Raw genomic sequence first — 23,523 nt, 5'->3', positions numbered from 1 at the left:
CGGGATTTGAACTCAGGATCCCAGGGTCCCAAGCCCACCACCCTAACCATTTAGCCAACACCAGGCATCTACACCACCCCATTGAACCTTTATTTATATTAAAGTACTGTACTGTAAAAGTGTTGGTTATTGGAAGTCTTAAGAAGGCGATTGGTGTTCTCGTGTTCAAATGAGTAATAAAATTTAAATAGAATGAAGATTGTAAAAATCGTACAAATTAATTCTATGGTGTGCTGCCTCTTTCCCAAGTGTCTATTACATCACCCTATAATTAGTTCATGCCTGTTGTTTGTGTCCTTTATGACATCTTTAAAAAGAGAAAGATTCCTGTTTGGAATGATTTTCAATTTTGTTTGACTGCCAGGCAGACAGAAAGAGTAATATATGATCTCACTCCTCTCTGCTTAGGTGCAATCGGGAGGAATTTAAAGCCAAAGTACGTTATTCATGTCTTCCGATTCATGTTCCGATTTGTGTTAAAAATATAACATTCAATTTAAATAAGTTGTTCCTCGATCATAAACTGATAAGACTGACAGAGGGACATGAACCAATTGCTTAACCCCACTTTTCGCTTTGTGTGTGCAGAGTAATGACAGATAGTATCGATAATATTTCTTTATTTATAGCTGAAAGAAAAATAAAAGGGGGCGGTGTTGATATAATACTATGACTTCCAGAAACCACCTGTGCAAGGTAATATCTTAATTTCCCCCTCAAAAAGGAAAAACAGAGGAAGGGGGCCTCCTCCCTCCTCCGTCCTCCTCCTCCCTCCTCCACACTCTTCTCCTCCCTCCGTCCTCTTCCTCCGTCCCCCTCCCTCCGTCCTCAGTCCTCCTCCCTCCGTCCTCCTCCCTCCCTCCCTCCTCCTTCTTCCCCCCTTCCCCCCTTCCCCCTCTTTCCCCCTACCCTCGCTCCTCCTTCCTCCTTCTCCCCCTTCCCTCCCTCCTCCTTCTTCCCCCCCTCCCTCCGCCTTCTTCCCCCCTTCCCTCCCTCCCCCTTCCCTCCCTCCTCCTTCTTCCCCTTCCCTCCCTCCTCCTTCTTCCCTCCCTCCTCCCTTCTTCTTCCCCCCTCCTTCCCCCCTCCCTCCCCCTTCTTCTTCCCCTCCTTCCCCCTCCCTCCCCCTTCTTCTTCCCTCCCCTCCTCCCTCCTCCTCCTCCTCCCTTCTTCTTCCCCTCCCTCCCTCCCTCCCTCCTTCTTCTTCCCCCCTCCTTCCCCCTCCCTCCCCCTTCTTCTTCTTTTCCCCTCCCTCCCCCCCTTCTTCTTCTTCTTCCCCCCCTCCCTCCCCTTCTTCTTCCCCCCTCCTTCCCTCCTCCCTCCCCCTTCTTCTTCCCCCTCCTTCCCTCCTCCCTCCCCCTTCTTCTTCCCCCCTCCTTCCCCCCCTCCCTCCCCCCTTCTTCTTCCCCCTCCTCCTCCCCCTCCTCCTCCTCCCTCCCTCTTCCTCACCCCTTCTTCTTCCCCCCCTCCTCCTCCCCCTCCTCCTCCTCCCTCCCTCCCTCTCTCCCCCTCCTCCTCCCTCCCTCCTCCTCCTCCCTCCCCCTCTCTCCTCCCCCCTCCTTCCTCCTCCCTCCTCCTCCCTCTCCCTCCTCCTCCCCATCCCTCCTCCTCCCCATCCCTCCTCCCCCTCCTCCTCCTCCTCTCCCTCCTCCTCCCCCTCCCTCCTTCCCTCCTCCTCCTCCCTTCCCTTCCTTCTTCCTCCTTCCCTCCCTCCTCCTCTCTCCTCCTTCCTCCCTCCTCCCCTCCTTCTTCCTCTCTCTCCTCCCCCTCCTTCCTTCCTCCTCCTCCTTCCCTCCTCCTCCCTCCCCCTCCCTCCTTTCTCCCTCCTCCTCCCCCTCCTTCCTCCTCCCCTCCCCTCCTTCTTCCCTCCTCCTCCCCTCCTCCTTCCCTCCCTCCTCCCCTCCCTCCTCCTCCCCTCCCTCTCCCTCCCTCCCTCCTCCCCCTCCCTCCCCCTCTCTCCTCCTCCCTCCTTCCTCCTCCCTCCTCCTCCCTCTCCCTCCTCCATCCTCCTCCTCCCTCCCTCCTCCCTCCCTCCTCCTCCTCCCTCCTCCCTCCTCCTCCTCCCTCCCTCCTCCCTTCCTCCTCCTCCTCCCCTTCCTCCCTCCCCTCCTCCTCCTCCCCCCTCCCCCTTCCTCCTCCCTCCCTCCTCCTCCTCCCTCCCTCCCTCCCTCCTCCTCCTCCCCCTCCCTCCTCCCCCTCCCTCCTCCTCCCTCCTCCCTCCTTCCCCTCCCTTCCTCCTCCTCCCTCCTCCCCCCTCCTCCTCCCCCTCCCTCCTCCCCTCTTCCTCCTCCCTCCTCCTCCTCCCCCTCCCTCCTCCTCCTCCCTCCTCCCCTCCCTCCTCCTCCTCCTCCAACCTCCTCCCTCCGTCCTCCTCCTCCATCCTCCTCCCTCCATCCTCCTCCCCCTCCCTCCTCCTTCCTCCCCCTCCCCCTCCCTCCTCCCTCCTCTCCCTCTTCCCCCTCCCTCCTCCTTCCTCCTCCCTCCCTCCCTCCCCCTTCCTCCTTCCCCCTCCTCCTCCTTCCCCTCCCTCCTCCCTCCCCCTCCTTCCCCTCCCTCCTCCCTCCTCCCCCCTCCTTCCCCTCCCTCCCCCTCCTTCCCCTCCCTCCCCCTCCCCCTCCTTCCCCTCCCTCTCCCTCTCCCTCCTTCTCCCTCCCCCTCCTTCTCCCTCCTTCCCTCTCCTTCTCCCCCCATGTCCCCTCCTCCTCCCCTTCCCTCCTCCCCTCCTCCGTCCTACCTCCTCCTCAGTCCTCCACACTCTCTTCCTCCCCCATCCTCCTCCGTCCTCCCCCTCCCTCCTCCCGCCTCCTCCCCAAGCACTGGAACTTTCAAGGGGTGGAGTAAACATGGCATACCCACGAATCGGATGACATCACCACGAGATGATAAATTCCTGAGCCGTGTTCGATCAGATTGAAATGTTTCATCGATGTATAACAAGTCTGGTTCCGTTTAAGTAATGACTTACATACTTCCTTATTAACCATACTCATTGGTTTCCTATCGACAAGCTAAATCCATTAACTCGAGTGTTCACGATTAAATATGTAACGAAGAAACACGGATCTTGAATTCCAAACACTCGGAGATATTCAGTTCCGTAAACGAGAGTCGAGAATCCGAGAAAGGAAGTCACAGTTTACACGGGTCTGACTACTGTGAATCGATTAAACAGGAATGGCCTAAGTTATTCACGGATTACAACGTTATGTACAAGTCATCACGGCAATTCCCACGTACTCACGTTATTTATCATCTCCCGTCAGATAAATCAATCTCCACACACAACACGGACTCACTGGATCACGTCAATCTCCACACGGACTCACTGGATCACGCACGTCACACTTGAATGTGGAGCGGTTGTTGTTGTTTTAATTATTGTGGGACGTTCCAATCCCTTCCTGTCAACCATTGAATTATTCATGAACATTTGCTATTACCGATAATTCTGTACGACGACAACTCAGGGATCATTCACTTATATAATTCTGTGCTTTTGCTCAGTTCGTTGTGCTCATGACTTGTGGTACTTCCTCTTCCGGTGCACTCACTGTTCAACGCTCCTTCCCGAATAACCGAGTACACCTGGCTCGTGGCCGTTTGTGTACGTGTTCTGGAGGTTATTAATTCACCTCACTCGGTCCTGATCGATCACATCTCTCCGTTCCCATCGCCTGAGTCATACACAGTTAAATGTTTCAAAGCCTGGGTGGGTTATGCCGGGGTGTGGTAGTCTTCAACATTGGTGGTCACAAACTGGATTTAAACAGCCAATCATCGTGTCGACGACAATCTCTGTTTATGTTTCATCGTTGAGCACAGAACATAGGTGAGCTCGCACTGTGATTTTTGTTGTGTGTATTTGTGAAGCAGAATTAGAGGAGGGCCGCACCGCTGAGGACCACGCCGTGGTGGAGCTCAGTGCCACTACAGAGGGCCATGCCAGTAAAGAGGGCCATGCAATGCGGAGCTCAGTGCCACTGTGGAGGGCCATGCCAGTGAAGAGAGCCATGCCGATGCGGAGCGCAGTGCCACTGTGAAGGACCATGCCAGTGAAGAGGGCCGCTCCGATATAGAGCTCAGTGCCACTGCGGAGGGCCATGCCAGTGAAGAGGGTGGCGCCGCTGAGTAGGGCCGTGCCGATGCGGAGCTCAGTACCACTGTGGAGGGCCATGCCAGTGAAGAGAGCCGTGCCGATGCGGAGCGCAGTGCCACTGCGAAGGACCATGCCAGTGAAGAGGGCCGCTCCGATATAGAGCTCAGTGCCACTGCGGAGGGCCATGCCAGTGAAGAGGGCCGCTCCGATATGGAGCTCAGTGCCACTGCGGAGGGCCATGCCAGTGAAGAGGGTGGCGCCGCTGAGTAGGGCCGTGCCGATGCGGAGCGCAGTGCCACTGCGAAGGACCATGCCAGTGAAGAGGGCCACTCCGATATAGAGCTCAGTGCCACTGCGGAGGGCCATGCCAGTGAGGAGGGCGGTGCCGCTGAGTAGGGCCGTGCCGATGCGGAGCTCAGTACCACTGCGGAGGACCATGCCAGTGAAGAGAGCCGTGCCGATGTGGAGCGCAGTGCCACTGCGAAGGACCATGCCAGTGAAGAGTGCCGCTCCTATGCGGAGCTCAGTGCCACTGCGGAGGGCCATGCCAGTGAAGAGGGCCGCGCCAATACGGAACTCTGTGCCACTGCGGAGGGCCATGCCAGTGAAGAGGGCTGCGCCGATGCGGAGCTCAGTGCCACTGCAGAGAGCCATGCCATTGAAGAGGGCCGTGCCGATGCGTACGACCAGCAGAGAGTGCTGCTACGGAAGGTCTTGCTTGCGTGACGGCAGGGCCTCCAAAGCATGTTGCTGTGGAGGGTCACGCTGGCACAACTGCCAGTGGAACAAAGTGCTGTTGGGGGTTGCGCCAGTGTGACTGCATGGCCAGCGGAGCAAGCTGCTATGGAGGGTCATGCCGATGTGGTATAACCGGTGAGGCGCACTGTTATGAAGATCCGTGGCGGAATGTGACGGTTGCAGCATGGCCACAGGAGCACATAGCTGAGAATGCAGCCTCCCTTGTGAAAGGCACTGGCGAGGCTGCATCTACATCCTCAATTGCTGTGACAGCTTGAGCAGAGATACTTTCGCAATTGAATGCAGACATTTGAGTGTTTGGCTTAGATGTTCTCATTTTCCGGTCTCATCTCATGTGTGTCAGGCTTGATAGACCATGAAGACTTAAAAAAACAAAAAAGTCAAAATCCTACAAGGGCATGGGATAAGAATACGACGAGAGGGCAAAGGTGTTGAGGATTGTGCGGATGGAAAAACCTGTACGTAGATTTTCTGAAACGGTGGAATAAAAAATTGCTTGGTCTTTTCATATTTTGGAGAAAATCATGTCGAGAGATCTTAGCATGGTCTGTTGGTGGCATTTTTAAACAAGATTCTCTTTCCATGTGTCCTGAACTTCCAAACAAACATCCTGATGCGCATCCTTAACACGCTGCAGAGAAGGACAACGTCACGTTTCGACATCAGCAAAAGACGTACTTTGACCAACATGCCGGACCGCAGCTATGCAATCTCAACCTTGGTCAGCCTGTCCATGTTCAGGACAGCGACACAGGACAATGGTTACGAGCAACCGTGACGGGTGTATGCCCGGAACCCCGCTCGTACAATATAACAACCGAGTTAGGAACAACGCTACACCCGAACCGCCGTCATCTGAAGCCATTACCTGATGACAACCAACGAGGTGCCCAAACACCACCTCCACCGGCATCTCCCAAATATGTACGGTTCATCACGCCAGATACTTCACCCAGCCATGATCTTCCACCACCGGATATCATGGCTGACTGACTCTCCAAATAATAGCATTCCCACTGGTCAGCACACGTGTTCTGGCCATTTGGGCAAGCCACCACCGACCACTATGACATGTCGTATGTACGGGGCATTTGCAGATCACCGTCCCATTTTCTGTTATTTTTGTAATTAATACAATGGTTTTTAGAAGACTAGTGGGCCTGTTGGTCTGATGGACTAAATATTAATTGGTCTTCACAGCCTTGTTGCATACCCACCTGCTGTACTGCTTGGGCATTAGCTTGCCTTTCACCAAGCCCAGATGTGCTTGGGGCCAGCACGGGGATTACATGTTTGTTATTAATATTGTAATATGATACTATTATTATTATTAGTGTTAATTAATATATGCTTTGTTGCAATTTCATTGTTTTTTGTTGTTATATATTTTGTAATTAGAAGGACGTATTAAGCTGCTTTATATACCTTAAAGTAGCTTAATGATTGGTATATATATCCATGGCATGCGTTTAAAACGCAGGAATTCTCACGGATATATATATATATATATATATATATATATATATATATTGTAGTATAGTCGAGTCCTAAAGGATGCAGCCTTTAAACATTGGTTTAAAAAACAGTCTGCAGGACCTACAGTGTCTTAGGGGTCTTTGGGACATTAGGGTCTTAAAGGGTCTTCAAAGTTCGAAGGTGTCTCAGCAGTCAAAAGCTACATTCCAATAGTGTGTAATTAATGAATAGACGTACGTAATTAATTGATAAAAAAGTGACACACACACGCACTTCATCCGTTTATCGTAACAAAAAAAAATAATAAGGGGGATTTCAACCACTGAATTATGAATGGATCTTTGCTATTACCAATAATTCTGTGCTTTTGATCAGTTTGTGGTACTTCATCTTCCGGTGCACCGTTCAATACACCTCTGGCAACCAAATGTATCTGGCCCGTGGTCATTTGTGTATGTGCTCTCGCCCTGGTGATCAATTCACCTCACTTGGTCCTGAAGTGTTGTGTGGAACCTCATAATGGGATATCATCAAAAAAAATTAACTGAAGGCGGTGTGTTGGTCGTTTTTGAGCTTTTTCCATCCTCTGGGTCGTAGTCGTAAACTGAAAAAATTATAAATAATGTGAGGCGTTTTGTTTGGTGGTTGTTATTTTAAGGAATTCAAACCAATCATTGATAACTTGATATGGTGTCTTTCCATCATCGAGCCGGCAAGGCAACAGCAACAATTCGCATTTATTTCCACATCTGATGTAATTTAAATGCTCTAATGGTGGCGAGGTGCTCCTTTTGAAAGTGTTTGTTCGATACATGTAGCTTTTGGATGCTTAGCGTCCGTAATAAACATTTGTATTGGTGTCAAAAGCCAGTGACCAATTGCCAAGTTAGCCACCAGTACATGATATGGACATTCTTTTGTGCAGTTTCGACCCAGTACAGAACTTCTTGACTGTGCTGTATGAGGGGCGGAGTGCTTTTGGGAGTGCTTGTCGTCACGTGGGTGAATTGTATTTCATGACTCGCTCGCTAGGGGTTCTCGGTAGTACGGGGACTCGCTGAGGCAATAAACAGCTTGGCTCCTTGGCTCTCGTGTTTGTCTGTCTGTCTGCACCGCGGACACTTCAGTTGGCGACGAGGATGGTTGATAACTGAGCCACGGCGCACGGGAAGGTGCCCTTTTTCGTCGGGAACGACTTCGAGTTGTTTTCGGAACAATTGGAGTGCTATTTCCACGCAAATGATGTGGTCGACGAGAACAAGCAAAAGTCGATCTTGCTCACCTCGCTGTCGACGGAAAATTATCGACTGCTGAGTGATTTGGTGGCGCCGGACAAGCCTAGAGGGGACACGCTATCGTTTCAGGACATTGTGCAGAAGATGAAAGCACACGTGGTTCCGGAAAAGTCATTACAACTAGCGCGATACCAGTTTGATCACCTCGCGAAAGATCCAGGAGAGCGCGTCGCGGATTTCGTGGCACGAGTGAAGCATTCTTCCGTGGCCTGCAAGTTCACGGCGGAGGAGCGTCCGGCTCGACTCAAAGATCGATTTATTTCCGGATTACAAGATGCAAAAATGGTTTCGGCCATTCTACGGCAGAGGGGTGAAGACATTACATTCAACTCGGCAGTCGAAACTGCTTCAGCTGTCGAGCAGACTCTCGGAGATATTCAGGCCTTCGCCGGCCAAAGCATGCCAGATGGCCCGGGGGCCCGCGGTGTCGCAAGCGCCCCAGGCCGCACGCGCGACCTTCGGTGCGGACCGGGGCCAGATGTCGCAAAGCTGCCATGCTCGCGGCGAGGTGATCCCGCAGGCATGTTGGGGGTGTGGGGGTCGACACCTGCGGCGTGTGTGCCCATATAAAAACACCGTGTGTTTACATTGTCACAAGGTGGGCCATGTGAAACTTGTCGAGTGGCGTTGGCCACCGTAAAGGTCATGGACAGTGGGGTGCGGAACGATCCCAGCGACCCAGAGCAAGACCTGCAGCCAATGATGAGCCTTTTTTTGATTGGGCCTGTGGCGGCACGACCAATGACGGTGGAGATCGAGGTGAATAAAACACCGATCATGTTCCAAATTGATACCGGAGCCACGGTGTTGATCATAGGCGAGCAGACCGCTCATAGACTCAACGGTCTCAAGCTTATCAGGTCAGACCTCGCGCTGTACACGTACACCAGCGAGAAGATAACGCCGGTGGGGATGGCCGACGTGTCTGTAGGCTACCAAGGTCAGGACACCGTGCTCAAGTTGTATGTCGTGCGGGGATCTGGGCCGGGATTGGTTGGCCCGCATCCGACTCGACTTGACGGCCATTCACCTTGTACAAGCCGATTAGAAGATCGGTTGGAGAAGGTGCTTCAAAGACATGAAGGCTTGTTTGGCGACGGCCTTGGGAAGCTCGAGGGCATGCAAGCGAAACTGTTCTTGAAGTTGGGGGTGGTTCCTCGTTTTTGTAAACCGAGACCGGTTCCATATGCCCTACGGGACAAGGTCAAGGGTGAGCTGGACAGGCTGAAAGCCTGTGGAGTATTCGGACTGGGCCACCCCGGTAGTGATGGTGCTGAAGCGAAATGGGGACGTCCGGCTGTGCGGGGATTTCAAAGCTACAGTCAACCCGGGCCTTAGTGTGGAGCAATATCCCCTGCCCTTAATTGATGAAATCTATGCACGGTTGGCGGGGAGTCGATACTTCACGAAACTTGATCTGCGTGATGCATATTTCCATCTGGAGATGGAGCCCGGAAGCAGTGATCTCTTGACGATCAACACATGTCAAGGGCTCTATTGATACTCGACTCTGCTTCGGTATTGCATCAGCACCAGCTTTGTGGCAGAAAGCGATGGATCAAGTTTGCATTGGCCTGCCGGCTCAAATCTATCTAGACGACGTGCTCATCGCAGGGAAAACAACAGAGGAGCATCTTGCGAACATTGCCCAGGTGCTGACGAAGCTGCAGGCGTGCGGCCTGTGCTTAAACAGGGACAAGTGCGCGTTCTTCAAGCAGCGGTTGGAATACCTCGGGCACATCATCACGCTGGAGGGCTGTTGAAAGGCCCTCGGAAGGTGGAGGCGATTCAACACATGCCTTCACCCTGCGACAAGACGCAGCTGCGCTCCTTCATTGGTATGGTGCAGTATTACCAGCAATTTGTATGAGGGCTCAGCTCAGAGCTGGCTCCGTTGACGCTGTTGCTGAAGAGGGACGAGCGCTGGGCGTGGGAGCCTGAGCACAAGGCGGCGTTCAATCACGTCAAGCGATTTACTCACGCAGGATACGTTTCTCGTTCACTACGAGCCTGCACGTCCGTTCTTGTTAGCGTGTGACAGCTCCGCATATGGGGTCGGGTCGGTGCTTTCCCACCGGATAGACGATGGCTCTGAGCGCCCTGTTTGTTTTGCTTCCCGAGCCCTGTCCGCGGCAGAGCAGGAATATGCCCAGATCAAGCGTGAAGCTCTCAGCCTCGTCTGGGGAGTGCGAAAGTTTCATCAGTACCCGCTGGGATGGCATTTCACCTTGCAGACTGATCACAAACCGCTACAATTCATCCTGAAACCTGAGCGTGGGGTGACTGGCTGCAGCTGCGCGAATACAACGTTGGTGTTTGTTCCTTGCTGCCTATGACTACGATATCCCGTTCCGGAGCACCGAGAAGCATGCTAACTGTGACGGTCTCTCGCGCTTACCTTGCGCGGAGGGACCACCTGCGTCTGAGCCCGACGATCAGGTGGATGTGTTTACACTGAGCCAAGTCCAGAGCAGGCCGATCACGGCCGCACAGGTCGCGGTGGAGTCGGCCCGCGATCCGATTCTCGCCTGCCTTGTGCAGGCCATTTCTACAGGGAATTGGAGCGAGCTACCTGCGACGCCGGCATTTCAGCCATTCGCGTCACTCGCATCCGAGCTATCATTGGCTCAGCGGTGTGTTATGTGGGGGATGAGAGCGGTGATTCTGCCGAAATTCAGTTAACGATGTTTGGAAGAATTGCATGTGAGTCACCTTGGCGTCGTGAAGACCAAGAGTCTCGCTCGGAGCCTGTTATGGTGGCTGGGGTTGGATGGAGACATTGAGTAAATGGTTCGGCATTGCACTACGTGTCAATCGGATGCCGATAACCCTCGGCGCGTGTCGAGTTTATGGCCCGTTCCTGACAGAGCTTGGCAGAGGGTGCACGTGGACTTTGCGGGACCGTTTAATGGAAAAATGTTTTTGATTATCATTGATGCTTACTCCAAATGGCCCGAAGTGGTAGTCATGCAATGTACATCAGTGATCACTACGGTTGAAAAACTACGGTCGATTTTTGCTAACAAAGGTCTTCCTGAGATTTTGGTGTCTGATAATGGCCCCCAGTTCGTGGCCGCTATCTTCAGTGAATTCTTGCGGCAGAATGGTATAAAACATCTGAAATCCGCGCCGTACCATCCCGCCACAAATGGCCAGGCAGAGGCATTTGTTAAAATGCTGAAACGTGCGTTACGTCGTGGGGGGGAGGGGGGGGTGCTTCTGTGCAAGCGGTGATCGATGTCTTTTTGCTGCAGTATAGAAATGCGGTTCACCTCACTACAGGCGAGGCCCCTACCATGCATCTTTATGGACATGCGTTGAGGTCTCGACTGGATTTGCTGCAACCAGGGAGGTTGGTGCCGGGGGCGGGGTCACGCGCGGCGCCGATGCGCCAGGTTGCGGTGGGGCAGTGGGTGATGGTCCGGGACTATTTCCGCAGTAGTAAGTGGGTTGCAGCGACGGTGTCTGCCGTACTGGGACTGGCGAATTACATGCTTAAGACGGATGATGGTAAGTTGTGGAAAAGGCACATAGACCAGATGCATGACCGCTGTTCAGCATCACCCCCTGTGCCGGATGATTTGGGGCCCCCACCTCTGATGTTGCCGAAGCCACCTGCAGCGCCAAGGCCAGACGTGCCGGCGCCCACGGGGCTGGTGGACTCGGGGTGTTTATCTAGCCCGGTCCTGCCAGAGGGGGACGAGCAATCTAGTCGCCCGGGGGCTCCCGAGGTGATGGGTGGGGCAAGTCCGGCGAGGATGTCACCTCGACCTCGCAGCCCAGAGGAGCCTGGGCCGGCACTGTCCACCCAGGGCACGTCAGGAGACATCCGCGGTACTTGGAGGACTTTGCATGTTGATTCTGGCATTGTAGGATTTTGCATGTGATTCCTGGCATTTTAGAAGGGGAGGAAGTGTGTTGTATGAGGGGCGGAGTGCTTTTGGGGGTGCTTGTAGTCATGTGGGTGAATTATATTTCATGACTTGCTCGCTAGGGGTTCTCTGTAGTACGGGGACTCGCTGAGGCAATAAACAGCTTGGCTCCTTCGCCACAATGGTTACAGGGAATCCCTAACGGAGCACCGAGGTCAAACACCAGTCTTGGTGAGATTGAAATCAACTTTAATAACACACACGATACAAGGTGCCCGGCTAGGCCAAACCTTGCACGGTAAACCCGTGCACCACGCTCGCACGACGGATTAAACCACGTACTCTACTGGCGTAACCACTTTTTTAATTTTATTTAAACGAGGTCATTTATCTACTATCATGCTTGGTGTTATAAATGAAGAAAGTAGGTGACAGTACAAGGCTTCAAATACTGAGGCAGAGTACACAAAGTTAAACAAGGATAATGGTCACATAAATCGTGTACCAGTCAGATATACCGAGACCATCACCGGGTAGACTGCCCTCCGGTCTCGGGGATTATTCTGCCCCATGACAGCTTCTGCAAGCACTGTGACCACAATATGACTCTTAAGCATCCAAAATAAAATCCTTGAAGTGTTTGGGCTGGTAACGTACACGGTTGGAGCGTCTTGGTGTCCAGACGGTTGGGGACACCGTTGGATGTTCCTCACAGGTGTCGCCGATGGCTTTGGAGTAACCAGGTCTACAGGTGTCAAGCCTCGGGGATGCATCAGAACCTGGATCTGGTACCTGGCTACTAGGGATTGGGAAGGATTCAGCACTGTCGGCAGGTGAAGACAGCTCATAAGGGATGAATGGGGGTCTGGTGGTTTTGTTGCTGGTTGGAGGAATACGTCCTCGGTTTGTTGTGCAACACCATATCCCCGATTGCAAGGGAGTGGGAGCGTATCCTTCCAGTAGTCTGGGACTTTGTAGCATTGAGACTTTTTCACCCGATAAGCTGCACTCCCCAATTGGGACCCCACGAATTTACGTATGTTGCACCAGGGTCCATCGGTGGCAGAGACGAGGTAGCGGTTTCTTGCGCATGACTTGTTACGATCAGAGTACAAATAGATCAAATCACCGACTTCCACTGACACATTGGGCTTGACGGACCCCATGGGTGCCTTCGACTCCTCACTATGGGGGTGGTTTATGGAACGAAGATGGTGTTGGGTTTGTATCATTTGTAAGTCCGAGAAAGGGATTTGTTGATTGGTGAACTGATCCCGCTGGCACTACATCTCTCGGGCCGAGAGTCCCTGTGCACGAACTCGTGCGTTCATACTGGCGGTGGCCAGTGCGAGGGTTAGTGGAGTTACTGGTCCTTCCATCGACTCCTGTCGTAGAAGTTCATCTTCACATTCACGAACTGCCTTCTTGGCGATGAGATTCTTGTTGGGATTTTTAATGCGACCAATCTCGATGCACATCCGGTGATGTTTAAGAAGCTCATCGTGGACCAGACGTGTGAAGCTGGGAGCCGGATAGGTGCGGATGACAGCAAGTGGTCCATCCAATGGCCGGAGCTCTATGCATAAACGGATCAAGTTGTCGCGGACAGTGATGTGTTGTTCATTCTCCACAATGCACGATGTCGTGTAGGAAGTGGAACATTCTCACAATATAAGAACCAGCTGGTGATTGTGTTTGATGATATCCGCTGCGAAGGATACACCAACAGCACCAGGGGGTTCTCCAGTGGACTGCTTGGTAATGGTATGAGGAATGTTGCGCAATGCAGCACACTGGTGACACCTCGAGGTTACCTGATCGATTGCTCTGTCCAAGTCAAGAGCATAAAAATAGCGGTGAATCACCGAACTGAGTTGATGACGACTCGGGTGATCCAGTTGAATGTGTAATGCTGTTAGTAAGCCATTGACTACCTGACGTGGGACAATAATGCACTCGCATGCTGAGGACAAGGGCTTGTCCCGACGGACTACAATTAGGCCATCTTTGGAAAGTGACACAACCTGGAGGTAACGTTTGACATCCTTGATGTTGGTTGTTTTCGATGGGCGGGTGCCCTGAATCGGGTGGGCATGAGTCCGCCTTAAGTCTGCGCACTCTGCCTGAACTGCTATCCAGGCAGTTCTGTTGGTGAAGGGTAGTTTGGTTCGGCCGGACATAATGTCTTGGGCTGACACCTGCAGGACTACGGCCTCCTCGCATCTTATGAATGCACTAATTTGACAGGAGGTGTCGGTACAGTCTGGTGCATTGCGGCTGGCAAAATCAGATGGGGCATTGGCGGATCCTGCGAGGTGTCGTACGGTCGCTTGATAACGGCTGACGGTGGACAGGAATGTGGATCGATGAGGGCTCGCTGAAAACTCGCCACGACAGAGCTTCTCATACGCTTGTACGCACGGCTTGCTATCAGTGAGGATGGATGCATGATGTTTAGATAGGATAATGAAGGGACTGAAGTGTTTTACTGATACAACAATGGAAAGGGCCTCCACTTCACATGGCAACCAGGTAAGTTGGCGTCCGCGTAACTTTGCGCTAAAAAAACCCGCAAGGTGAGGTCTTCCATTGCGCCTAATGCACAGAGTTGATCGAATGCTGTGTTTTTTGACAGAACCATCCGTCACGATCCATAGCTGATCACTTGGACGAGGAAGAGTAATTGTACGAGCTGACGAAAGAGCAGCTTGGGCTCTGTGGAAGGCAGAATGTAACTCATCAGTCCACACAACTCTGTCCAGTGATTGGCATCCAGCCACATCATCCAAGGGGGATAAGAGAGCGGAGCAGTTGGGGATAACACGAGCGAGAACTTTATATGCCCCGATAAAGGATCTCATTCCCCTGACCTTCTCAGGAGCTGAACAAGTAGAGAGTGTAGCCACACGGTGTGGGCTGGCCTGGATAGTACCATTAGACCAGATCCATCCTAAGATGGTGGTGCTCTTTGGCCATACAACTGTCTTCGTAGCAGAGAGGCGAAGTCGACATTTACGCAGAGCCTGCAACACCATTCTCCAGTTCTGGAGCAGTTCCTCCAATGTGTCACCACCACAATAGAGGTCGTCAGCGAGTTTGGCGACGGTCCCCTTCTCTAAGAGATCACCAAGGATGCGACACGAGTTCTTCGAGTGCTGTCTCTGATCCAGGCATACCCATAGCGGATCTGGTATACACACTTATTCACCGGAAGGGTGTGGCTACACCGCAGTACTTCATGGACTGGCGAGATAAAGGGATTTGGTAGAAGGCACTCGTAAGGTCGGTAGTAATTAGATACTTCCACTGAGCAATTTTGCGGAGGATAGAATCTACGTTTGGCATAAGAGGGTTGGGGCTTGCTGTATCGGCCCACATCAGCAAAGGCGTCACTAAGTGAAACCCGCCACTGGGCTTCTTGATCAAGAATGAAGGATTCAGGTATTCCACAGTAATCCCAATGTCCCCAGGGCGAGCAAACACTCCAAGCTTTTCTAGTTCATCAAATTTGTGTTGTAGTTCACGCAGTTTATCTTGCGCATACTGTGGTCGACAACCTTTGCGTTGTGGTGGCTTAACGGGGCCCATGTTAACAACAGCCTCAAAGGGGCCTGCAGCACCATTGTAGCCTTGGAACACTGGGTCAAACACTTCATCATACTCTTCAAGAAGGGCACAAAACTTTGATCGTGTGTCAGGAGGGAACATGTCAGGATCGAGGGTGACAGTCGAAGAGTGTCCTGAGAGTGAAGTGAGTGTGCGTTTTAATTTGGGGGGGGGCTGGTCTTGGTATAGTCATCTGGGTGTTCTTCGGGTATGTACACAGGGCGGATTTGGCAAAATTGCTCATGTCGTTTGAGAACTCGTGGTTCGTTAGTTAAATTGGGGATCCGAACCTTCCTGTTGATGCTACGGATGACACTCGGTGGGGACTAGTACTCAATGGGTCGCAGTGACCTCGCACTGGGGGCATCCGTGTGAGGTTCAAGTGCGAACGCTGAGTCAATACTCGGCATGTCACATGGAAGGACCATTTCGATGAACTCACCGGGCCACAGAGTAGTTGTGTGGGGTGGGGCACATACGACATGAGCTTGGCGTACTGCATGGCGATTAAGGCTCCCTTCCTGAGAACCATAAGAGTATGTGGTGCTGTCACCCAGGATAACTTGATGCTTCGCAAGGTGGATTGAGATGTCATTAGACTCCAAAAAAGGTGTTCCTGCTAGTTCCTCTACGTCAAGATTTTCGACAACCAGGCCCTCAAACTGAAATTCTCTTCCGTCGTGAGTCAGTGTCAGTCTGGTCTCACCAACCACTTGAAGAGGGGAAGACTCATCAGCCTGACGAGCGGACTGTGCACTCTTCTGAATCTTTGCTCCAAACCTCCTTACAGTTGTCTCACGAATCAGGTTACCCGTGGCCCCACTGTCGATGGTAACTCGAGTTGTGTGGTGGCCGTGGAAGGTGTGTAGATTTGGAGACTGGCGAGTCTGGACACGCGAGATAGTCTATGTTATTAACTACCTTGTCCATCTGGGCATATGTTATGTCTCCAGACTTGTCGTCTGACTCTTCAGTTATGTCAGCCACATGGCGTGCTCTGGTGATGTACCGACGATCTCATTCGGGGAGGAAAGGACACTCACTGAGGAAATGACTGTAATCAGTGCGGCATACTTGTTTGCAGAGGGGACAGGACTTTGTAAGGTTGTTGGAACGAGTCCCCGAAAAGACTTGACGATGATGGGAACGATGCCGGGCAGGGGACCTGTGGTCGAGACGTTGAAGTGCGCAAGGACGTTGTATCTTCAGCAGCATGGAGCTCATCTAATAGTGAGTCAAGCGCCTGGGATATCTCTGGTTTGATGGAGGCTAAAGTGCGGGACCTGAGCTCAGTTCCATAGCGTTGTTTGACGAGTCCGGGGAGTCCACTGTGGACAAGGCGAAGCCATGTGAGCACAATAAAGTTCTCCAACGAGGGAGATAATTCCTCATCTTCCGTGATCGCCTGGTTATGGTGGAAGATGCCGCCATCTTGTCGAAGCAGGTTATCCTCCACAAACGCCATCAGGCGTTGGTACAAGTTTTCATGGCGCTCTTCGGGGTTGTGGCGTGTCGCTGCAAAGTCAATGAAGTGTGCGCCTGTCGACTGGAATCCGAAATGTCGAATCGATTGCCATATGTTGACTACAGAGGTGGAGTTTCGGACTATGGTGTTGCGGGATATCACAGGGCAGTAGTTTGCAATCTGACCCAGTATAAGTTCCAGTTCGGTGACCTTCTGTTGGGCAGTGTGACGCCGCACAACGGGGACATCGTCACCATCATCCACAAGTCCACGAAGAGGGAACGCTCTGCTCCTTCTCCCAGGTGACGCCCTCAGTGAGGAAGGGCGCAAAGTTGGGATCGAGTGACAAAATATAAAGAAAATTGTCTCCAATTTTCAAATGAGTTCACCGTTTCACTCTTGCTAAGTGACCACTGCTTGGTGCACGGTGTGTGGTCGCCATTTTGACGACGGGCACGTTGTTCAGACGATGTTTATGACACAGTTTACAGAGTGAGCTGGTTGGCCGCTCACCTTCTTGTGAGGTGCGATTGGGGTTCGAAGATGGCTCTCGTAACAGGGACGTTCTGCCGATCGCCGTCTCCGGGGTTAAGAGTGCGTGGAATCGTATCCCGACGCTGCCACCACGCCACGACGGTTACAGGGAATCCCCAACGGAGCACCGAGGCCAAACACCAGTCTTGGTGAGGTGAAATCAACTTTAATAACACACACGATACAACGTGCCCGGCTAGGCCAAACCTTCCACGATACCGCACCCCTGCACGGTAACCCCATGCAACACGATCGCACGATGGATTAAACCACGTACTCTACTGGCGCTTGGCTCTCGTGTTTGTCTGTGTGTCTGCACCGCGGACACTTCATTGACCAAGTCGAGTCCAGAACCCAACAAGATGATAAATAATTGACAGTGAGATCTGAACATCGACGAAAACGTCGCCTAACAAAGGATTACAAAGGGAAAATTAACGTCGTACATACTGCAGGTTCTTTTCGGTTTTTAAATAAGAACAGAGTTCAATTTGTTCGACCACTTTATTAGCGTAGAACGACAATAATCAAACAAGTATTGAACAGGTTGAAACACCCACAACATCCCTGGCTCTGGCTCAGGCTGCGCATGCGCACTGGCACAGGGGACCGTCGATATGTAGAAGTAAAGTACAATGTTCTCTATCTCCCTCCGAGTCTTTATTATGTTAATAGATAAAGGTTGAGAAAATATTAAGTTTAATGAATGAACAAAAGTTTATATCGCCCATCGTGTGACTATTCCATGGAGTAGTCCTTGTGCCAGGCAGGCACGCTGGTCGCTCTGGTGGATCGGCGTTGACCTATTGCTGGTGCTGGTGGTGTCACATCGGGCCCCAGTGGGGATGGGGCTCTCGGGGTTTCAGGGGCCGATGGTGGCGTCTGAAGGATCGCGCGCCTCGGTGTGCCTCGTCCTGGTGCTGCTGGCGTGTCTGAAACGGGTGTCGTCTTGCGCTGGGGTGTGCATACTGACGTCAGTGCCGGCGTGGGCCCCGTTGGCGTCGCAGATGTCACGGGTTCGCTGTCGAGGTCAGGCAGTTGCGGTGTTACAACGGGTGCAGGTACAGTGATGCGGGTTGCTAGATCATCATAGATAGACCGGGGTGGCAGCTGGTCATTGCGAACTGGGCTAAACTTGCGCAGGAATTTCCTGTTCCGAAGTGTGACTCTGCCCGAGCCGTCGATCTTGATCACGTATTGGTCGTGTTGGCGTACCTCCACGATACTGCCTGTCTTGTCCCATTTTTTGGGGTGGAATCCTGTCTGGTTCTGTACGCGGACTAGGTCCCCTACAGCAAGTGGCGGAAGGCATTTGGTGTGTTCTGCCCAGGTGTCGGCTGTGCGGATATGACGTTTGCGGAGGGTCTCCTCCCTCGCTTTCAGGGTCTCATGCCAAGTGTCGTGCGGTCTGTACTTCCCGGGGATAATTGGGATGAAATCGCGTATCGGGCGGCCGAAGACACACATTGCCGGGGAGATCTTCGTGTCAGGGACAGGCGTGTTACGATATTGTAGTATCGCTCTCTGCACAGCGTCAGTGTCTAGTTCTCCCTGCGGGCTGGTGTTGTCCGTGATAAGTCGTTTCATTGTCTTAACTCCAATCTCCGCGCGACAGTTGCTGTGAGGGAAGGCCACCGATGACAAGTGGTGGTGTACGCCCCATCTGTGCAGGAATGACCTGGTCTCGGTGGAGGTGAACTCCGGTCCCCCATCCGACGCGAGCTCTTCTGGTGTCCCGTACGTCACGAAGGCGCGACGTAAGTGGTTTTTGAGTCCGGCGGCACCACCCGTCGACTTTGAGATGATCGGCCAGTTCGAGTATCTGTCCACCGTCACAAGGTAGTGTGCACCCCTGTGTACAAAAGTCCGAGCACACTGCCTGAAAGGGGTAAACGACCGGAATAGGTGGAGTTGGTGGCGCTCCAGGCTGTGATGGTGCCATCCGGTGGCAGTGTTCACAGTTTTTCCGAGTGGCGCTGATGTCGGCCGACATGCCTGGCCAGAATACAGAGGATTCTGCGCGGGCGGTCATCATTGATACGCCCTGGTGGGCAGCGTGTAGGGCGCTCAGCACATCGCCGCGGAGTGAGGGTGGTATGACTACTCGGTCCTTGTATAGGATCACTCCATCTGTCGATGTAATGTTCTCGCGGTACTGGTGATAGTCGCGAATTGTCTCTGGCATCTCGATTTTTGAGTCGGGGATGCCGTTCATTGTCATTCCCTCCAATATGTGCATATCGCCATCGCTGCTGGTGGCTTCCCTGATACGATCCCATGTTACTGATCGCAATGATTCGAGGCCCGCGGCACACCATGCCAGGTTGTCCTCCTCGACGTCGTCATACTCCGGCTCAGTTTGGCGTAGGAGGGACAGGACGTCGGTGTGCGTGCTTGGTTGGAGGTGGGTCGCTATGGTGGCATTGTCATCTGGAAGGTTCATGAGTGGAGGTCGCGTGGTGCCAACCGGCCTGCGCGACATGGCATCTGCCGCCTTGTTCTTCATGCCCGGGATATGTATGATGCGGAAGCGATAACACAGGGTCTTCTCCTTGAGGTTCCTGAGGCGGAGGTTGGGTATGTCGTCAAGTGCTCTGTCCGAAAGTAATTTCAGCAGTGGTTTGTGGTCCACCGCAACGATCAGGTTCTCGCAGCCCAGTACGAAGTAGCGCGCCTTGTCCAAGGCGTCTGCGACTGCGAGAGCCTCGCCCTCTATGGGCGCGTATCTGGATTCTGCCGCGCGTGTAAATCTGCTGCTGACCAGGGTTATTTTCCATCCATCAGTGCAGCAGAATGGTCTTACTGGCACGCATCGGAAGTGCTTTTGAAGCAACCAGAATCCGATTCCCTCCTTCGACCAGTCCGTGGCGATGCATGTTGGCTTAGTTTTGTCAAATATGCGGACACCGTGTTCGATTTCTTGTACGATCACGTCTTTCGACTCGCGGAATATGTCCTCTAACTCCATGGACCACTGGAAGCGTTCTCCACTTTTCAGGAGCTTCCGGAATGGCTGCATTCGTTCGGCCATACTAAAGGCGTATGCCACCTGGTTGACAAGCCCGAACCACGATCTGACGTCGGTGATGTTACGCGGTTGTGGGAAATCGTGGATTGCTTCCAGGTAGCGGCTGCACGGTCGCACGTCGGTCATGGTGATGGTGAAGCCCGCGAAGTCCACCGTGGGTGCGCTGAAGACAAACTTCTCCGGGTTGAGGATGATTCCATTCCGGCCGCATATATCCAGCCATTGGACCGCCTGGAAGTAGCTCCCCTCAATCGTGTCTGACCATAGTAGCGTGTCATCTACGCACTTGGTCTTGTTACCAATGTCCGCGACGATCTCATCGTATCGGCGTGAGTAACCGTCCCCCGATGCCATATACCCTTGTGGGGCAGATAGGTACCGGTTGCGCCCCCATGGAGTGATGAAGGTCGTCTTGTGGCGGTCGTCCTCGTGTAGGCGGACGCTATGGTAACCGTTCCATGCGTCGAATACTGTCTTGCGCTTCCCGTTAGGTACGCGTCTCGCCTGGTGGAATGGGGATTGGGTGTGGTGGGTCTCGCGGAACGCATGCTTGTTCAAGGCCTGAAAGTCGACGGTGCGTCGGGGCTTGCCATTCTTTTTCGCGCAAATTACCATGCGGTGACACCATGTCACCGGCGTGCCGACGGGTACTTCCTCCAACACGCCGAGCCGAACGTCCTGGTCGAGGCCTGCTTTTACCTCATCTTGCCAATGTATGGCCACGGAGATGGGAGTATGATGGGCAACCGGTGTCGCGTTCTCACTGAGCATAAGACGTAGTGGCGGGCCGGTCATTCTCGGTAGTGGCTGGTGTGGGCACGTGTTGAATGTGCTCTGAGCATACATCCTGAGTAAATGTGACTGTAGTGCTTCTCTGTTGGCCTCGGTCGCTGGCATGGGGAGTGCGGTCGGCGGCTCCGCGCGTCGCGGGCAGTCGCACAATTCCGAGGTCGTCAGATTCACCTCTCCGAGTGTCGGGAATCTGTCCGAGATCATTCCCAGGTCCATGCAGGCCGCGCGGGAGAGGAATATACGGTCTGAAGAGTTCGTCACGTACGCGATTTGGCGCGTCTCCAATCTCCGAGCGTCGTCACTGTTACCGGCGAATCTGACTACCACGGCTCCGAGGATACGAATTCCTTTGCTGTTTGCGGCCTTCATGGTCATGGATACAGGTATGAGGTCCTCGGTACTCAGGCCCATTTGTTGGACGACTTTAATGCCGATCAGGCAGCTCTGGCACCCCGTGTCTGCCATCTAGGGTAGGGTTACCGCGCGGGTGTGTTTCAGGAGGTTAAAACCCAGCGCTTTGTAATCCTCGCGCTTGTTGGTGAGAGTGAGGTTGACGTATGGCTGCGGGTCGGATATGCGTTTCATCCACTTATCGCACATATCATCGTACAGGTGGAGAGCGAGGGGAAGCGCGCGCATTTCGTCCTCTGTGCTGGCCATGGTGACCGTGCATAGCTCGACGAAGGCTGCCGCCTGCTCGTCGTACATCCCGTCGGTCTCCTTAGATGGGGGTCTTGCCGATCGGCCGCCCAGGCACGCCTTGTCGAGGTGATTCTGGCGGTCACACTTCCGGCACTTTTTACCGTATCCGGGGCACTCGGCGCGCCATTGAGGCGTTTTGCCGTGGCCCACCTCGCCGCAGTAGATGCATACTCCTTCGGGCTTAGCCTTCCGTTTTTCCGGCCTGGCTCCTACTCTGGCGCGGACGTCCTGTCGCTTTCCCCGCCGATACGAACTACTGATCGCGTCCGTGCTCTGAGTATCAAGCAGGCGCGATGCCGAGCGTTTTCCAGACTCTTTGGCCTCGATATACTCTATCATGTCCTTTAATGGCATGTCCTGGTTCTTCTCACCGAGTAGGTCAAGTTGTATTGCTTGGTCCGCGATTCCACGGGCAACCACATTGCGCAATATCTCTTCGGTGAAGTCGTTGACCTGATCGCACCCCGCCTTGGTGCACCTCATTTCATACTTGCACGTGTCCGCCTGCCCCTTGATGCGGGCGTGGAACGACCGGACGGGCTCCTCGTGTCCCTGCCGCATGTTAGACAGGGCCACTCGAGCTACCATCGTGTTCTCCGTCCGGACGGCGAGCGCCTTCATGGCGGCGAGGACGTCTTCTTCATCGCTGCCCACGAGGCTCCGACCCGCCGCGCGAGTGAGGTCCTTTCTCAGCTCCTCCTCACAGCACTCCAGGAGCTGCGCGACTATGTCGGGTCCGACAAGCTTAGTACCTGTTTTGTATTCGCCCCAGCGGGTTATGAAGTACGACCAGGCCTCGCCCGTTCCGGCCAGTGCTATGGAGGGACGCTTGAGTTTCTCCATCTTGGCATTCGAGCTCGCCGCCCTAGGGGCGGCGACGTGCACAGTGGCGTGTATACTCAACATGGCCGCCACCACTGCCGCCTCTGCGTGTGTAGCCATATAGTCACAACCCTCGATCGGGCACTCTGCTTCCACCGGCGCCATAGGAACAGTTATTCTGGAGTAAACGTTCTATTTTCGGTGATGCACACGTGTGTACAGTGTCCTGGGGGCGAAGATTGGGTACAGTACCCGAGAAATCCAAACTCACTGTCGACGTTCTCGTGGTCCGTTTTCACCCAGTCGTGTCCTCCTCAGCACCGACGATCCTTACTCGACTGCATCAAGCTGTTTGATTATAAATAAGAACAGAGTTCAATTTGTTCGACCACTTTATTAGCGTAGAACGACAATAATCAAACTAGTATTGAACAGGTTGAAACACCCACAACATCCCTGGCTCCGGCTCAGGCTGCGCATGCGCACTGGCACAGGGGACCGTCGATATGTAGAAGTACCGTAAAGTACAATGTTCTCTAGTTTTGTGCGGTGTATAGGCTGCATCTGAGAAGCGTTACCGAAAAAATAATCGTACCCGGAAGCCATGATTTAATATCCATTTATACTCGTTTACTGTGCCCTGGAGTTGTGCGGCCCGTGTACGTGTATCGTTTTCTTCATTCAATCGGACAAAACCACACTCAATCATTTCCCCCCTGATTTTACGGATATTTGTAAAAAAAAAAAAAACGCTCAAACCGCTTCAAGTGAGGAAAACCAGTCACGTGACTCTTGCGTCGTCCATCAAAACGCTTCGATTTTTGAACCTCCTGAGAAACCGACTCCCTTTCTGTTAACTTGTTGGTCCCTTTGCAGGAGGTGTGGTGAATTGAGGGACATGACGCGGGATCACATGTTGTGCGTCTCGCGTATAAGGGGAGGTCTCCGCGGCACGGGGTGATTGTCCCCGGGGCATTGCCATTTACATCGGCTGTTCACTTGGTGCTCGTTGACTGAAGGTGCTCATTGACTGGTGAGAATGGAGATTATATCGAACTCCGTGCTTACGCGGATTTAGT

At 53.1% G+C, this 23,523-nt stretch overlaps 2 protein-coding genes across 10 annotated transcripts in view; one reads left to right on the top strand and one right to left on the bottom strand.

The window, feature by feature from the left end:
* Positions 1–3,367, bottom strand: part of CYB5R4 (cytochrome b5 reductase 4) — a 55,294-nt gene extending 51,927 nt beyond the window's left edge. For 2 of the 3 annotated variants that reach the window (XM_085882849.1, XM_085882831.1), the window contains exon 1: positions 3,239–3,366. The gene's annotated coding sequence lies outside the window, so the exon portion shown is untranslated. Of the gene's footprint in view, positions 1–3,238 lie in introns of all 3 variants that reach the window. The other variant, XM_085882839.1, reaches the window with a different exon arrangement.
* Positions 3,368–3,526: 159 nt separating this feature from the next.
* Positions 3,527–23,523, top strand: part of EED (embryonic ectoderm development) — a 50,049-nt gene continuing 30,052 nt past the window's right edge. The window contains exons 1-2 of one of the 7 annotated variants that reach the window (XR_015058553.1): positions 3,527–3,601; positions 3,871–23,477. The gene's annotated coding sequence lies outside the window, so the exon portion shown is untranslated. Of the gene's footprint in view, positions 3,827–3,867; positions 23,478–23,523 lie in introns of all 7 variants that reach the window. The other 6 variants (XR_015058551.1, XR_015058549.1, XR_015058552.1 and 3 more) reach the window with 6 other exon arrangements.

The sequence above is a fragment of the Eptatretus burgeri genome, chromosome 1, assembly GCF_056783735.1.
Source record: "Eptatretus burgeri isolate ZD-2024b chromosome 1, Ebu_testis_v1, whole genome shotgun sequence".
Taxonomy (NCBI): Eukaryota; Metazoa; Chordata; class Myxini; order Myxiniformes; family Myxinidae; genus Eptatretus; species Eptatretus burgeri.
This window is presented reverse-complemented; position numbering and strand designations above follow the sequence as displayed.